Raw genomic sequence first — 18,067 nt, 5'->3', positions numbered from 1 at the left:
GCAGCATGGTGGAGACGGAGGAGAGTGCAATGGATGACGAAAATAACATTACTAGTAACATTACTAGTAACATTACATCAGACACAAATACAGAAGCAGAAGCCCAAGAAAATTTGTGCCAAAAAGGGGGAACCGGAATTCAATTGTTTGGCTTTGGTTTAGAAAGTCAGACACTGACCAGACAACGATAATCTGCAAAACATGCCGCCAACAAGCTGTTACTAGTGACTCAAACACGTCTAATCTTTTGTACCGCTTAAAGACTCGCCAGGATATATATCGTTATCAGGATATAAAATTAGCTATATCAGGATATAACATTTTGTCCATATCACACAGCACAAACAGACAGTATGACAGTGTCTTTTCCACGTATAAACTGAGCATTTTTTTACTCATGAGATGCCAAAGACGCTGTTGTTTGGTCTTGTACTTTGTTTTGTGGATTGAAGTGGGGACATTTCTCTTTTAATTTGATGAATGAAGGATTTATTTAGTTTTCAGACTGTGAACGCCATCAGAACATCACACCCATGGGATGCCCCACTGGCTTACAATTTCACACAGAAGTAGATTTACCTCTGTTATGGATGTTACTACCTCATCACTATTTTCTGACATTTCATATAAACTAGAATGTATCCTGGCCACATGGAAGAATGCATTTATCCAAGTGATGAATATTGTCAACAAAATTAACAATAAAACAAGAGACATTTTCTATTGTTATATATAACAGTGCCTGAGGCAGAGGCAAACCACCTCACATGAAATACATATCCCATCCGCTAATTAGGGATGGGTCCGATCCGATCCAGTATCGGTATCCGGTCGATCTGATCCAGTGTCGGTATCGGGTCTGATACCAACGTAATTCACGGATCAGAAATTTCCAATCCAATCTGCAGAGATTTACAATCCATGAGCCATGTCTGTGCTTTAATGTTGTCTGCTGAAATGAATGACAGGTGATTCCTGCCGGTTACTGCTAGCTGGCTGCAAACTGTGGAATGGATTTCCTGAATGAAGGCATGGCTCAATGAGAAACAGAGTTATGACACATGCCCTCATTCAGGAAATCCATTCCACAGTTTGCAGCCAGCTAGCAGGCTAGCATTGAGCAGCACTGTGGCTAGCCAACATGTCCCTTGTATGGAAATATTCTATACTGGAAACACCGCAAAGCAAGACAGCATAAGGCAATGTTTGAAAAGCCATTATTCAGAAAGGCAGAAGCTCCCTCGTGATGTACAACACTAATGCAATTAAATATTTAAAAAAGCACCAGGTGAAAGAGCACAAGGAATTTTTAGCCGGGGTTCAGAAAGACGAAAGGAGACGTCAGGAATCACTTCTGGAGTCATTCCAAAAGCAAGGTAAACTCCCAGCAGACAACATAAAAGCCAAGAAGTTGCTCAACTTTATCGTACTCACCTACCAACCGTTATCAGTGGTGGAAAATGTGGGATTTCACAGCCTGATTGAACACTTGCAGCAACGGTATAGTTTACCATCCAGGAAACACTTAGTCTCAAGATACAACTGAGTGGCAACCAATTAAGCTGAGAAGTTAAAAGGAGTTCCAGCCCTGAGCTTTCCTACAGATATTTGGACTTCAGATGTATGCCCAATGTCATACTTGCCTGTAGAGATGAGTTTATTTCAGCCTCATATAAAATCAACAATAATGATAATAATATTAAAGCAAACAGAGCTCTGGTATAGGCAGATATCCAAAATCAGGTATCAGGATCGGATTGGAAGTCAAAAAATGTGGATCGATGCATCCCAACCGTTAATATGATTAAAAAAAAAAAATAGCACCTCGAAAGCTGAATGTTACAGCGCATGCTACATGGCCACAGATCAATTTAAATCCCAGCTGGCGACCTTTCTTACACGTCTTACTCCTCTATCTCTCCCCTTCACCTGTCACTATTAAAAAAGGCACTAAGAATACACACACTAGAGCTTATCAAATGATTGATGGAAAGAAAATGGAGTATATATTAATCATACATTCCTTTAAAAACATAGGGTACTCTGATGTGCAATGTACCCTCTGGACGGCATCAGACATGAGTCCTTGAATAAAGTTAGTTGTCTTAATCGGTGTGAGAGCAGTGGACAGGCTTTTAGTTCCATGTGAAGTGGCTGAAGTGAGTTCAGCTCCTTCCTAGTTGCTCTGTTTTATATTTTTGTAAACTGAATAAGTTTGGGGTTTGAACTGTTGGTTGAGCAATACAGGACACTTGAAGATGAGACCTGGGACTCATTTTTCATTATTTTCTGGTATTTTATGTAACAAATGGTGATTGATAAACAATATATATAAATATATATATATATATATATATATATATATATATATATATATATATATATATATATATATATATATATATATATATATATATATATAGTTTATCAATCACCATTTGTTACATAAAATACCAGAAAATAATGAAAAAAACAATACACTTTTACAAAAAAAAACTTTCTAATTAAATTATGCAATTCCACACAATCAGCAATACATTTAATGAGTTTGGTTATTTAATTTTTTTTCTTTTTCTTTTTTTTTTTTTTTTTACACATAACTAGATATCAATTAAATTGGTCTTGAGCACCTTCAATAGACAATGTCCTGGGATAAACTCTGCATGTTTATCATGTTTTTATGTTAGCACCTCCCTGCCCTTTCGTTTTTTAGTTATTTAAAAAAAATAAACACATTTCAGCAAAAACTATTACGTATCAACGAACACTGTCTGTGAGTCTTGTCAACATTTTTTGGTGAGCAAATACTAGCAATATTATAAATGAAAACGTTATCTTCCCCTCTCCACAACTAACAGGTCAAGTTATAGTTAAAATGAGAGAAAAACCCTAAGGACACATGATAACCCCCAGAAATGTCGGTGGAGCATCTTGGCTGGGGTTCAGTAGTTCGGGTTAAAAAGGTTAATATTATCTGAAGGAGCGTCTGACAGGCAAAGATGCACAATGCAACCACTGACCTGTAACAGAAAACTTGCCAGTGGTCACAGAAGCTCTCACAGAGGGACAGGACTGTGTCATTTATTAACATGGCCCTGATTTAAACCCAGATGCCAATCACAGAACAATGCCAGTCACTATGTATTTGCCCTTTCTACACAGACTGGTTTGTAATGAGGCCGAGCTAGACGATGGACCTGACCGTAAAACAAAAGACAAGACTGGAAACAAGAAATTCTTTAGTGAGGCTTGTGGCTTCAAATATGAGCTCCTTCCGCTTGCTAATTTACTGTTAATCCCTCTTCTTCCTAATGGAGCCATTCATCTCAGCATCAAGTGTGCAATAAATGCCAGGCGTTTGAGCGGCAGGTGTCCACATGTGCAGCGTAGAGAAAGAAAGGCATTGGTTATTGAGCTCAAGGAGAGAAACAGACAAGTTTATACTCCAATACAGACAACTGTTTGCGTAAATAGGCAACTATTTAATGTTAAATAAATGTTTAACATGTTTTTTTGTTTTGTTTTCTGAGCAAATATCTGATTAACAAGATTATGAAGGTAACCAGACATTTAATGCCAATACTGGTCTTTAATATTCAGGACAATGCTACTGACATAATTAGGTTTGTCCCATAAAGGACTTAAGGCTCTAAACCCAATCCTGGTCTTGACCAATTCTCGAAATATGAATAAACACATCCAGAGTCCTACACATTTTGTAAAACAATCCTCAATCATATGACGGTATAGCAATCTAAAAAACAATTGGTAGCTGTGATATGAACTACGCTAACAATGGTGGGTGGTGATTAGCTGCTCAGTAGGGATGGCTTCTCTGGTCGGCTAGGCACATTCCCTTCAAACTAACCTCACACTATAGTTTCTCCGCTGACCCAGAGGACCTCACACTAATCAACAAGAACCTAGAACACAAACGGAGATTAGTCTGCCAAGACTTAAAACCAGAATGCAAGAAACATCCAAGTGTGCATTATAAGCCAGCTCACTGGATTAGTGACCCCAAAAATAGAGCAGTTTAAGACTGAACAGGGTTCAACCATTGCATACACAACTCACTTCTCATCATGCACAGCATCTTCATTTAGTTAAACTAGAACTTATTTAACATGGCAAACCAGGTTATGGACAGGATCCTCTTCCCACCCATACCAGCAGTATGCAAAGCATGGCAAAAAGCAGACTGCATGTTAAAAAAAGGCTGGATGACAAGAAATAAAACATAAACAACACCATATGCACATGCTCGACTAACCACAAAGGTGTAAGGCCCCACCCATCTCAAGGGACCAAACACAGACTGAAAGAAGAAATGGAGGCTTGAAGTGAGAGGTGGGGTGGGGGTTGGGGTCAAAATCAATGGGATGCTCCTGATAGCAGATCCCAGACAAACAAGGCTCACAGTTGGGACAAGGTGCTGCCAACAGACTCCCAAACCTCCCTTGAGAACCATTATGTGTGTGTGTTCTGTCATTTGATGCTACATCTTCTCAAGGGGTCACCCTGCTTACGAGATTCAACTGTGCACCACTGCTGTATGTCGGAACTGCAATTAGAATCTTCATTTCTCATCAATAGCACCATTGAGCTGACCAGTCAGCCTCCATCTCAATCTCATCACCTCAGCCTTCTTGCTTGTCTTAAAGACGCAGACAGAAACAACCATGGTGATTCTGCCAGGAAATATGGTTTGGTGATATAGTTAAATCCCATTTTCATGGTATTGGCACTATATATACACTCTATGTAGAGACAAAATACATTTCTAGAAAATTGCTAATCAACAAAATGAACAAACAGGAATATTATTTCTTAGGTAATCCAGCAAATTGAATACTATAGACTGGCTAATACTGCTTTGAAAGGGTAAAACATGTGGCTGCATGCTGTATGAACTAGTTTAACTCATGCGGTGCAGTTAAACATTGTTCAAAGCCACAGAACTTAAAATTCTACCTTGGATCTAAAAGTTTTCAAATGATCCCAAATACATCAGACTGGATGATGCACAAATGTAAATATTACAGTTTTATTAAATAGTCCTGCCAACATGCTTTCTTTTAAGACTTGATTCAATAAAAAATGTAATTCAATGAGAAGCTGAACAAAGCAATACAGAATATATATGATACTGTCAGACGTGGAATAAGATGAACATAACAGCACTCAAGTGACACACAAGGGGAAAATTGGTGTTAAACTTGGTGTTAAAATATGCTTTAAATAAAATAAAAAACGTTTTCATAAGGATTCCTTTTTTCGGATTTGGCAGTATTGCAACAGATATGTATAGACAAGTTGAACACTAAAAAGCTGAAAAAGAAAAGTTGTATTTTGGTTATGTCATGTAACGTCATAGCAACCTGTTTCTAAACTACTTTAAACTAATTTTTGGCAATGCATTCTAATGTAAAACCTTTAGGCTTGCATTTTAAAATATTGTGTGAAATAATGTTTTAATCTTGTGTTGTGTTGTGATGAAGTACAGTATGATACGGTTATTTGGTGACATTTGGCTAAGCTATTCCCAGGGTTTCCCAAACAATTAATTCAAGAAAGAATTACTGATCTGTCAATAATTTTCTTTTGTGAATGAATAAATATCTGAAAAATACCACCTAAAATGCTGTAGGGACAAAAATTGACATTTTTCAATTTTTTTGAACCAACAGAGCCAACCCAAAGATTCCATTACCTATGACGTTTAGTACAGAGAAGCTGGAAGCAGAGTATGTTTGGCGCCTTACTTGATAAATTGTTCCCAGAATTACTTATTTTTTATTTTATTTTATGTCGATTAGACTAACAGCCTTATTTAACCTACTGTAACAAAATGGTACAGTAAGAGCTCATGTCATCGTTGTGGTAAAAAAAATTACCCTTTCAGCTTCATTTATTTCATTGATGAAAAGGGAGACCATGGCTCCTTTAGTGATTAGATCTTCCAGCTTTGGTGTTTGGAGGTGCTGTAAATAAAAGACAAATGTTTTATGGCAGGGGCGAGTGAGAAAGGAGTGAAAGAGCTGCCAACAGACAGCCCATATAAACCATGCTTCAATAAACCACTTCCTGCAACCTCCTTTCATTGACTGAACCCAGGGAGAGCCGGCATTTACAGCTCAGTTCCTGTTATTTGGTAGTGGCTGCCCCGTCTTTCTGCACCTCCTCCCCTTCCCCATCCTTTCATACCACCAGCAGCAGCAGCCAGCCTGCAGCTTTCATGGCTCTTGCTTTCTTTGTGTTCACCTATACAAGTAGGTATGATTTCTGAGGAATCGTAAAACAATTACTGGCAAATTCCTGCAGCTCTTTGATTTCTGCCAGACACTGGGAGAGGGGGATGAGGAGGGGGTCTCAGGACCCTTTACACACAAGGCTGGGTATTTCCATCCTAAATGCTGCACAGATGACCTCATGTTAAGTCCCTTATGTATACACAGACTCGCAAACTGCTTCTTCCAGCTTGTGTCAGCTGTAGATAAGTTTTGAGCCGGGGCTCTTGTTTTAGCATTTATTGGCCAATGTTGCAGAATTTCTGCAGATCCTGCGTCAGCACGTCAAATGCTACCTGTTCCAGACTGTTACTGTCCTCTCTCCCTACAAGTGAGACACTCATCAAGTGATATGGGTGAATTAATGATGCAGAGATAAAGGAACAACCCATTTTGTTCATTGCAACATTCAAGGGAGATTTGCCTTTGAGGCATACCAATTTTTCTCCCTGAACATTGAAGAAAATAGATTAACTCTTGAACTAAAAGTTCTAAATTATCCTCTTCAAAGCTTTGTTTGATCACGTAACTATTAAACAGGTGATGAGCACGCAAATACTGACATAATTTGTTTACATGCACACAACTCACCAGCAAAGGTTTTAGGAGCATTTTAGCTTGAAAGGGGCCAAACCAATCTTAATACACTGATCTGAGTCCTTTATCATTTTGTATCGCCACTTATGAATCCAATCTGATACCAAACTACTTGATGATCTTCATAGAGCCTAAAGAATCAGCTTGTAGGTGTGTCTTTAATGGATGATGTACTGGCCTTGTAAGTCAACTCACTAGACCACATCTCTCTTTAGAAAAATAACAGTTAAAAGGCTGCATTACAGAAAAGTGATTTCAAGTGACTGTTCAACTTGTTCTTATACTTTACCCACTTAGTCATTATATCCACATTACTGATGATTATTGAATCTGATTATGACCGGAGAGCACACCCACTAAAGTCAGAGGAAATTATTACATTTTAATGCCACACAATATTATTTTTGTCTTACTGCTCAATCTCATCAAAGGAAGGATTTGATTCCTTTCAAAAAATCTTAAAACACATGTTAGGAAAAATGTTTCGTTTTTTCGGTACTTACAAATCAGGGCATGTTTTAATGAAGAAATAAAACTAATTGAGAATTGTGATGCCAATTTAATTGATATATTCATTGACAGGTATATAAAAAATTTAGACAGCAGGAAACTTGTCTCAAAACTCTATTCAAGTTTTCATTCTACAAATGAACATTCAACGAATATGAGTAAGCTAAAATGGAGAAGGAATGTGGACTTGTCATCTCAGAGGAGGACTGGTTGAGTATGTCTTCTATCCAATCATTCCACAAGTTGAGGCCTTTGCCTTTTAGATATTTTGTAACCCCTGAGCTAAAAAGAGTACACGCAAGTGTGATCGAAAGGAGTCTATGCTGGAGTTAAAGGTGATGAACAACTCTCAGATCATTTCCACATATTCTAGGGCTGCCCAGCCATTAGGTCATATTAGCAGAAGGTCACACATGCGATTTCAACATTTTTACTATGATTTATTTGGCCCAAAATATTATTAGCTGCCATCTCCAACAAAGACTAACTGGATAGATATGGTTACTAATATTCAAGGGATGGAAAGAATACATTTTTTATTGAATTTAAGGACTGATCAATTCCTGCGGTACTGGGAAAAATGTATTGTGTATATGACCTCACAAGATGATCACTGATATTTACCATATGAACTGATTTGTATATCCTTCAAAGCAATTGCTTGAATAAATACAAAGATGTTTGTATCTGTATTTCCATTTGTTCTTTAAAATAAAAAAAAAACACAATAAAAGAACAGTGGACTGAACAACACAAGTGGCGTGCAGCTTTAACCTGCATGAAATGTCGCATCCTTCACTGGAAAAAGTCACTGTATGATGATGTCACTACTGTTTGCTTTGTGAAACTTTATTCAGACGGACAGAAGACAAAAGAAACCACACATGCACACATGTACAGGAAAGCATCCTTCATCTCCTGTGAGGATATTAATACTGGTATCATCACAGCTCAGAGATCACATTAGCAAAGCCACAGCAAAGAGGAAAGGAATGCACCGCCGCTTCTGAGCCATTTTTCAGCCTGAGGATCTGTATCTTATGTGTAGGTCACTGCAGTGACTTGACTTATGTGGTATGTGCACACAAGCCACAAATTAAGCCTGAGCGGAGGATGAGGGGAGTTAAAAGGTTTCATGCGAGTGTTCCACAGAGCCCAGAAGATGGCCAGAGGCTAACATATTGGCCCAATCATTAATGCATCAATCTGTGTGTGTGTGTGTGTGTGTACACTGTAAGGGGCTTGTACTGTCGCCAATTTGGCTAACAGTACAAAACAGAACGTTCTTTCAGGAAAGGAGATACTCTTCCACACTCAACTTTTGTAGTGTAGTTTGACTTCAGTAGGCGATGTCCTACGTCTTTAGGAAAGGCCAACATACAGGAAGTAGAAAATTGAATCCTCAGATTCAACTGTAAACGTTGATGAATCTCAGACTTACAGATGATTCAAGTTACAGGAGCACGAGTGAACTTGTGGCAAATAAAATGACACGCATCGTTACACAGTTGGACAAGCTTCACACTGACAATACTATTTCATCTCGCATCATTTTCAGAAAACAGGAATATTTTTTCAAACAAAAAGTTTTTTGTTTATTGACTGTGTCTGTCCTGGGAGAGGGACCCCTATTGTGTGCTCTTTGTGAGGAGTCTTCCAGTGTTTTTCATGGTATAAAAGGTTTTGGGGAGTTCTCCTTACTTGAATCAAAAGTTTTGACTACTTTTCCACCTTCTCTAGTCTAGAAAGCATACATTACTGTTTGGTATGTTGTGCCTGACTGGGATCCGCTTGAACTGGGCATCGTGATTTTCAAGCAGTTTTTAGACATTTAAAATGTTTTAACTGTGCTATCGCAATGCTTTTGGTGATTACAAATGATGGTATTGTGCAGGCAGCCCCTCTCGACAAGCGCTCAAGACTGTTTTGCCCAATATATGCTTTTCTGAGTCATTTTTGAAGAGGAAGTAGTCTCTGTGTGACTGGTGTCTAAACCATTTGAGACAGCATCACTCAAATGAATCTACTGCAGTGACTGAACCTCACTCTCGTGTTCTTTGTCTGCATAGTAAAATTTCTGCAGTCGTCCAGGTATCATACATTGCCTTGCATGCATTATAATGAGCTGACTTCATCCAGAAATTATCCACTGCCCTGTATAAATGTGCAAAATGTGCAGCCATCAAGGATTTATCCATTACACCGGCGGCAGCTCTCACACTAGTAGATTTATGTTTTCATATCTCAAAATAAATGACAAATGCGTTATTTTTTGCCTTTGGTTGCTCTTTTTGGTGTACTTAACATATACAGTAAATCCCAGAACTGAGGTAGATACAAAACTATGGATTTTGTGTACCATAATAGCTCACATGCACAATGCTATAAATAAGTGTGAATCTTTTGCGATCTCACAACTCAATTCAATTCCAATTATTGGGTATCAGACTCGATTTAGAATTGAAACCATTCACTGGGGTCCTTAATCTGCTGAAATACAATATTAGACACAACTGCAAATTAAGATAAATTATCTGCAGCCTTTTAATTTTAAAGGGTTAAAGGCATTAATTAATGAATTCATTTATTTGAAAGCATACATGTGTGTATGTGGATAACAGAAACATGAATACCATGGTGTAAAGTTTGTTAGTGGTTGTCAGTTAGTCTGGTTTGTTATGCTTAAAGCTGCACCGTTCACGTTATGACTTAACGTCTCGGATGGCATGAAAAGTCATCTCAACCATGTGGCCTGCTTGACGTTCGTGTTCCAAAGGTGATTCTCCAGTCATCAAATTAAAAGACATGCTTGTAGCCACTGCCTATTTTGGAGACAGGTAATCTTGGGTGCTGCACTTCCCTTGCCGTTCAGTTCCACTTTTTTTGTTGCGTCAAAATCATGTCATTAATTAAAAAATGTTTTCTTTTTTTTTAATATTAATGAAATTCATTCTGAAGGTAGGAATTGAGGTTTTTTTTTTTTTTGTTTGTTTCCTTACCCACCCCAAAAATAAAAAGTATGTGCTATGCTGTGTGAAACCCACCATTTGAAAAACAGAGGTTTGGTTTGGTTTGGTTAATTGATTACAGAGCTAGCACAGCAGAGTTGAAGCACCACCATACCTCCATTTTCACCCAGGAAAAATCTTGGTTTCAAGTGTTTTTTCATGTAACAAAAAGCTCCTTGGTCTTAAAAACACAAAAAGAGACTCAGCTCTTGTGCATCTTCCTCACACTGCACAGACCACAAATCTCAAACTCTTTTCACCGAGCTTGCCTATTTCTTTCCCATTACACCGTCTTACATCTTTCCATAAAAGTGACAATCCTCTGAAATATCACAAACACCTTTGAAGAGATGCCATCTCCAGAGTAGATTAAATGGCAGCCGAGGCTCCAAATGAGGTGCTTAAGCAGCATGAGCCGCTGCTGCCTATTGCCAAAATAGCACCCCCTTCACTGGTTCCAAAGAGCTTCTTTACCTCCATTTGTTCAGATGGCATTGCCATTAGGCCGTCTCCATGGCAACACCTCAACGCTGGCCCGTTAACCGCATGGCAATAATGAAGCGCAGTGGCAGCTTTACTGACTGATTCATCATTAATCTAAATGTGTGTCTGGCAGCTTCTCTGAGCTGCACAACAAATCACTGAGAGTGTGGGAGGACGAGCGGTAGGAAGTTACGCTCACCGTCTCTTATCACTTTCTCTCTCTAACTGCTTTCTATGTTTTGACTGCTATATATATATACTGTGTGTGCGTGTGTGTGTGTGTGTGTGTGTGGAAATTCAAAGTGATGACATGTTGATAAGACAAGCAATAAAGAAACAACTGATGTGGAAAAGCTGTTTGAAATCCTTTCTGCGTGTCATATGAGCCTACCTGTCATCAGCATCTTTACAAGAGCAAACGAAGCAAGGTTGACACAGATCTAAATAATACACACCTCTTAAATGAAAGCTGCTAGTGAGCCAAGTGGCAATGATAGATTTCATCCGTGCTGGGGTCTTTGAAATCCTGACAGGCCGCTGGGAATCCCTGGGCCACATAACAAACGCTTTCCTGCTGCCATCCTTCTCACAGAGTTCACACTCCTAAACTCCATTTATCAAACACTGCTGTCAGTTATGTAAGAAAGATCCAGGTGGAGGTATCTCAGCACACAGGGCTTGCAGTCAATGTGCATCTGGATATTTTAAGGATTGCACTTTTGGTTTTGTTTCTTAACAAAAACAAAAAAACAAACAACAATACAATCATGAAAAAATACATTCAAGCATTGTGCTGACAAAACAGCATTTGACAACCTGGTGAAACAGGGAGAAGTTAAAATGACGTTCCACTCCATTTCGTATGAGATGGGTTCTTTCCTCCTAGCACCATCCCATTCCTCACATGAAATATCAAGTTCCCAAGGCTACACACTATGTAACAAATGAAAGCCCCTCTCCCAACACTGCACACATGTTCCTGCTGTCGATAAAAGTAAAGAAAACAAACAAAGTGTTATCCATAAACTCTAAACACAGCACACAGACTAGACTGTAGGTTCTTATAAGCAAAACGGCTACAGTCGATTCTTGTCGACAGGTTTACTTTGTGCTTACGACTTGTTTAAATGCCGCCCATTTCATTTTAGAGTGGAGGGCCAGCAACATGTGTGGCATGCAGGTGAGTGAAAAGATTCATCTCCAACAGCTGCAAACTGCACTAAATCAAACACTTTGGCAATAAGGGAGAAAAAAGAAAAGGAAAGATTGGGAATCACCGGCACTGACCCAAACTTCCTGCATGTGTGTAGCCAGCTGTGTCCCTACTGGACCACTTAGACTGTTCTGGCTACTCCAGACCACCATCCACAAACCTGGATGGCTGGAAATAGCCACGTATCCATCATCATCTCCTGCTCCCCTGACTGTCAGTGCTGTCTGATCAACAACTCCATCAGTGCAGAAACATCAGTTGATTGATCAACAGAAAACTGATATTAATACACAACACCTTGATAAACGAGTAATCATTTGAGCCATTTATCAAGCGTAGATGCTAAAAATTCTCTGGTTGCAGCTTCTCAAGTTTAATTTAGGTGTTTGTAAAATCAGTATTTTGGGGTTTTGCTGCTGGTTGAACAAACACAATCAATCAGACCCAAAATTTAACTGAAAATGAGTTGTCAGATTTACGAGATACCGTGAATTATGCTGATTTTAACTTGCCACCTGAAGTCATCTGCCACTTGCATTTGTAAAAAAAGTTGGTTGGATGGGAATTAACCAGATTTAAAATCGCTAATGTCATATTAGCAAAGAATACACCATTATGAAAACTAGAGTGGTAGAGTACATACCTCCGCCAATGCCTAATAGCCTCTTTCTGTACTCGCACACAGATACCAGCCACCTAAATAGGCCTCATGTTTTTCATTGAGATACATGCATTATTCCCTGAGAAATTCACAAAAATGTAGAAAAACCGCCCCATCTCACAATGTTAACTAAAGTGAGAAAGAATTCCTGGATCTGTTGGAGAATCCCATTTCTTATCAAATCTTATTATGCTGTTTTATAAACTATCTCAACGTAATCCTTCGGTGTCTGACTCATCAAGTGAGCTGAAATTCCACAACAGGATCCGTCCCATTACTGCATCGAAATGTAATGTGGTCCATTCTTGGCGGAGACCCATCCTCCATCCAAGTTTAGTGGAAATACATTCAGTAGTTTTTGTGAAATCCTGCTGACAAAGCAACAATACTTTTTCACTCAGCTCCACTTCATTTATTAACTTACAGCTATAGTTGCTGGTTTCTTTCAGATGAATATTTTACACTTATTCGTCATCAGTTAAAATGAACTCCCCTTTTTTAAAATCACAATGTCAGAGCATACAAAGGTGGATTTTCCCTTCAAGATAATTTATGTGCAACAAACCAAATCAGCACTTGTATCATGTTACTAGTTGGTGAACCTGACATTTTAAAATGTTAGTCCTAATTGTAACAAACTGCTGCATTCACCTGAGCAGGCCTGAAACACTAGAGCCATTCTCTCCGATTTATTACACATGGGCTGTGTTTCAATGAGAAACACTCAAGAGCATCTGAAGACCCAACAGACCAGGAAGCACTCTGGTTCACAATTTGTCACCAAGTAAAAACACACTGGCCCAAAAGACTTCACAGACACTGGAGAGACCTCATGGCATGTGTCATCACATTAGATTTACTGAAGGCCCCCCTGCTCACTCTTCTAGCCACATATCACGTTTATCAAGATTGGGCTGGAGCACAAAAAAGAACAGGGAGAGGGATTCGGTGCGCAGAAGCAAAATCTAATTTAGTAACTTGTAATCAAAGGCCTTTTAGGAGAAACTTAAGCTATAAAGTGTTCCATATCAGCAGATAGGAATTTGATTTATAGACAGCTTGGAGGCAAGGGAGGAAATTATCCCGTATAGGATTTCCAACATGCCGTGTGGACTGGGCCTGTCTCAAAACACGTCTTTTGTCAGAACTTATGACAGGTGGGTCCATCAGTTTCAAGACTCGTTATATCACAGTGATATACCGTATATGCACCTGCCATATTAGGCTTTCAGAGCATTCAGGTGTTTCTAGCTGCTCAGAATGATCATTTTAACATGTTGAAGAAAATTTCTTTTAATATTTCACAGCTTACAGTGCAGGCCATTTTCCCTAATAGTTGTCCCTGGAAATTAAGGGCAGGAATTACAGCATCTAAAAAGTTCCTGAGTAACAAATAGCTTCCGAGGGCCCCTAAATAAGTTCTTGAATACGCAAGAAAGTTCCTGAGCCCCCATACATGTCCCAGAGATACCAAATAGGTTTACTAGCCAATAAATACATTCCTAACTTCTTAAAAAGGTTCCCCAGTTTCAAAAAAGGTCCCCGATTTCCTGTAAAAGATCTGGTGTTGTCTAATCCCAGAAAAAAAAAAAAGTTCTAGTGGTGGAACTTATCGTTACAATACTGATGAAAATTCCCTCTTGACACACATAAGAAAGCACAGTTTTACAAACCCATTCATGCATCCAGCCGAGAAGCAGCTGAGCTTCAATGCCTTGGCATGTAAAGTGTACATTCATCTTTTTTAAACAAGCATCATCGTGATCATCATCACAACTCCTCTGCACGGTCAAGAGTCCAATCTGATTTCATACTACTGTACTCAGGAAGACAATCTGCCATGCATTTCATAAAGTGTAGGGGATTGTGGTGCCTCCAGATGAACAAGCACCATGGAGAGTACTTCCAAAAGCACAGGCAATTCTACAACTACAAATTTCTATTTTACAAGATCATAAGTGTAAAAAGAAAAAAAAACAAAACAGTTGATGCAAAGTAAAATAGAGGACTCCAGTGATCAGTTCTAGCAAAAAATGTTGCTCTGTAATCCTTAAACTTTAAAGCAGAGCTTTAATATTTTCCAACAAAATGAAATTTGATGGGTAATAAAGACCTGGTTTAATTTTAGTGCCCTGAAGATCTGAAAGACCCACAAAGGCCTGCTTTTGCTTCTGCAAAGGGGAACAAGGTTACAGTTAATAAAATTGGTATTAGTGACTCCAAGGTGACATCTTCAAATATTTTAATTTCTGCAACAAGCAGAACATTTTTCATATTTTTTTCTATTAAATATGACTCACAAAATGCTTTTCTAAATAGTAACCATTCCATTTATCTGTCAACTAATTAATTTATCAATTCATCATTGTAGCTCCATACTTAAATCAGAGTTTGACAATGGCTATCAGAGGTTTACTGTCAAAGAATCAGTAGCGACACCATCCTGAACGACTTCATAACTAAAGAAATGTACAGGGGCTGGTCTGAGGATCACAATACGGTAGTAAATGACAAGGGAATCATAATTAAAAGCTGACCCTGGGCTGTATTTCTATAGGGCTATGACATTTCTTTGTCTGATGTCAGACCATTCATAATCATTCAAAAGTATTATCTAAATGTTTGGGGAAAAAAGCCTATGAAACAGCATTAAAACCAGGTAACAAAATGATAGAAGAAAGGCATGGATACATTTAGAGCTGAAAACAACTGGTTGATTGATCAGCAAGTTAACAGAAAAAATGTGTGGCAGATTTAAAAAAATGTATAAAAGTAAAATTTCTTGCAGCCTAGATACATTCAGATTGAAGGCCTGAATTGATTGTAGGTACAACAGACAGTCTTTATGCAGTTGTGACCAGTTTAGACTCATCAAACTCACTATGGGCAGTCAGCATTCACTTAGATAGACAAACTGACATATTAATTATTAAAGTACATCAAGAAGACAAAAACATTGCCATAAAATGAATGCCTGTACAGGAAGGCGAGTAGATAAATGAAAGCTGTTTTGTCGCCCGAGTCTGATGTAATTATATGAGGAGCAGCGAGTGGAACACTGAACGGAAGACAGCCCTTGTAGCCCTTGGTTTTCTGCAATTTTACACACCTGCAGAACCCGATTGAGGACTTGGACTATTAGCATAAGTCTACAGGTAAAATTCAGAATAAATATCACTCATGAAACAGCCAGCATTTCCACTAACTTTGCACTATTTAAACGTTCTCTGACTTTGCTGTCTACCACTGATTAACATCACATGGCTGTGAAAAGACAATGTGAAGATAATAAGAAGGAAACGCCCTGTGAAAGTTTGATTTTCCTCTGATTTAAGTGCCACTTTACATTGTGTGTAACAATTATGCCGAATTGCACGATGGACTGTAACCATTCTGAAACAGCTTTGATTTAAGCAGTAGCGAATGTGTTCACTGTCGGTGAGCAGAAGAAATAGGAAAACTGCCCCATTTTGGGAATGAATTTTGCAGCACACTGTTCATTCAGTATATAGCAGCACGGATCGGCTTTTAGCTAGCTGTGTCGCCTGAAAATCCTCGTTATGGAGTTAAAAAACAAACAAACAAACAAACAAAAAAAAACAGCGACTCCTCTGATGTCACAAAACAGCTAAACGTCCAAACAGAGACTTGATGAGACCGGACTGGCAAGCCTAAGCTCACAAAAGGCTGATGCGGAGTCAAAATATCTCAGACCCTTCCTTGCAATATGCTCCTTTACCTTTACCTCACACATCCAAGCATGTTAGACTACAAAGACTACAAAGCCTCAATACACTGTTTGGCTTTGGGCTGTCAAAGACGAAAAGCAGAAAATCCTGAGAGAAACCTGGTGACAAACCTTTGTTCATCAGTTTAAAACAGTGGTCCTAGACATACACACCAACCCTCAGTTTTTTCTGGGAGGCTCAAAATTCTCCTGGATGTCTTGCAATTTATAACAAATTTTCACACTTTCCCCCTTTTAGTTATCACAACCTGTGTGTGCCACTATACAGCGTGTAGTCTACTGTAGTATAGCACCTCGTCCTACTCAATGAGTGAAGCGGTAAGAGAAACGGAGAAGAGAAAGAAGTACTAAAGCAAATTAAGGATGTCATGAAAAGAAAAAATCCAGTTTCTTAGGAAAAGGCTTAAGGGAAAAGGGGTGTGCATTTTGTAAAATCCGCTGAGTTGATTTTTCTGTCGAGCACTGACATCAGTTTCTCTCGACAGGCTGACAAACATAGGGCAGTGACATGCACAGTCTCTAAGGGAAAGGGGTGCACAATAAAAGGAAAACTGATGAATATTAGTTCATACCAGAGATTCACACAAACACAGGCAAAGTATTCTGCATGATTCCTATATATCTAAAGGGATATTAAAACTGTTGCAGTGTTCCTGTGGCTATTTTTACAAAGTGTATGAAACAATTTTTTTCTAGGGGAAGAAAACCCCGCCTCCGGATTGAAATCCTCCCAACTTTTGAGGTCTCAAGGTTGGCAAGTCTGGTCCTAGATTGCACCATGAGATATGACTAACAATGACCGATTCAGAGATTGTGAGCAGAGAGGGATGCATCAAAATCTGGACCATGCTTGAAATGTGAGACCCAATTCACACAATGTGACTACTGCTAGGACAGATATCTGCTGACCAACCAATCAGAACACAGCATGAGATTACACAGAATACACCAACTGATCCATAGCCATATTCACAAATTCATATTCACGTTCTCCTTGCAAGGTGGCGCGATTCATCATGGAGTCATCATGCAATCTGACCCAGAGCGCAACCAATATTTTAGCAGACCCATGTAGAAAGAAAGAAATGTAATATGCAACCATTGAGATTAAATTTATCAAGCGTTGTCATAATTTTTCAAGCCAGCTTCACAAACACCATGATTTGATGCGTTTCTTTGTCATAAATGATTATAAACTGGACACTGCAAGGTTTCAGACTGTTGGTCAAATAAAATATCATCTTAGCCTCTATCCTTAGAATGGTAATTTTTCACTCTAAACTGTAACTGAGTTTATAATCTTGCAAAGTTTGACATGTAATGAACCTACAAGATTGCTGTTATTGCACAGAGCACATGTGTGCATGTGCAGTCTAAGTGTCTACATCCAATTGTGGTTGGAAGTCTGCACAGCCAAATTCATGATGAATAACAATTATCAGTCTAGCCTAGATTTTAAAGACTTCCTATTGTGCAGTACTTGTGTTTCAGCCAAGCGCCTGCAGAGCTGCAAACAACACACGTCCTACCTTTCACTGCTTTACCTTAACACTTAAG

At 38.8% G+C, this 18,067-nt stretch overlaps 1 protein-coding gene across 2 annotated transcripts in view; it reads right to left on the bottom strand.

Annotated features, from left to right (window-relative positions):
- Nucleotides 1-18,067, bottom strand: part of mllt3 (MLLT3 super elongation complex subunit) — a 52,004-nt gene that overhangs the window by 32,175 nt on the left and 1,762 nt on the right. The window lies entirely within an intron of this gene.

The sequence above is a fragment of the Acanthopagrus latus genome, chromosome 10, assembly GCF_904848185.1.
Source record: "Acanthopagrus latus isolate v.2019 chromosome 10, fAcaLat1.1, whole genome shotgun sequence".
Lineage (NCBI taxonomy): Eukaryota > Metazoa > Chordata > Actinopteri > Spariformes > Sparidae > Acanthopagrus > Acanthopagrus latus.
The sequence above is the reverse complement of the archived record's forward strand: the minus strand, read 5'-3'. Positions and strand labels throughout refer to the sequence as shown.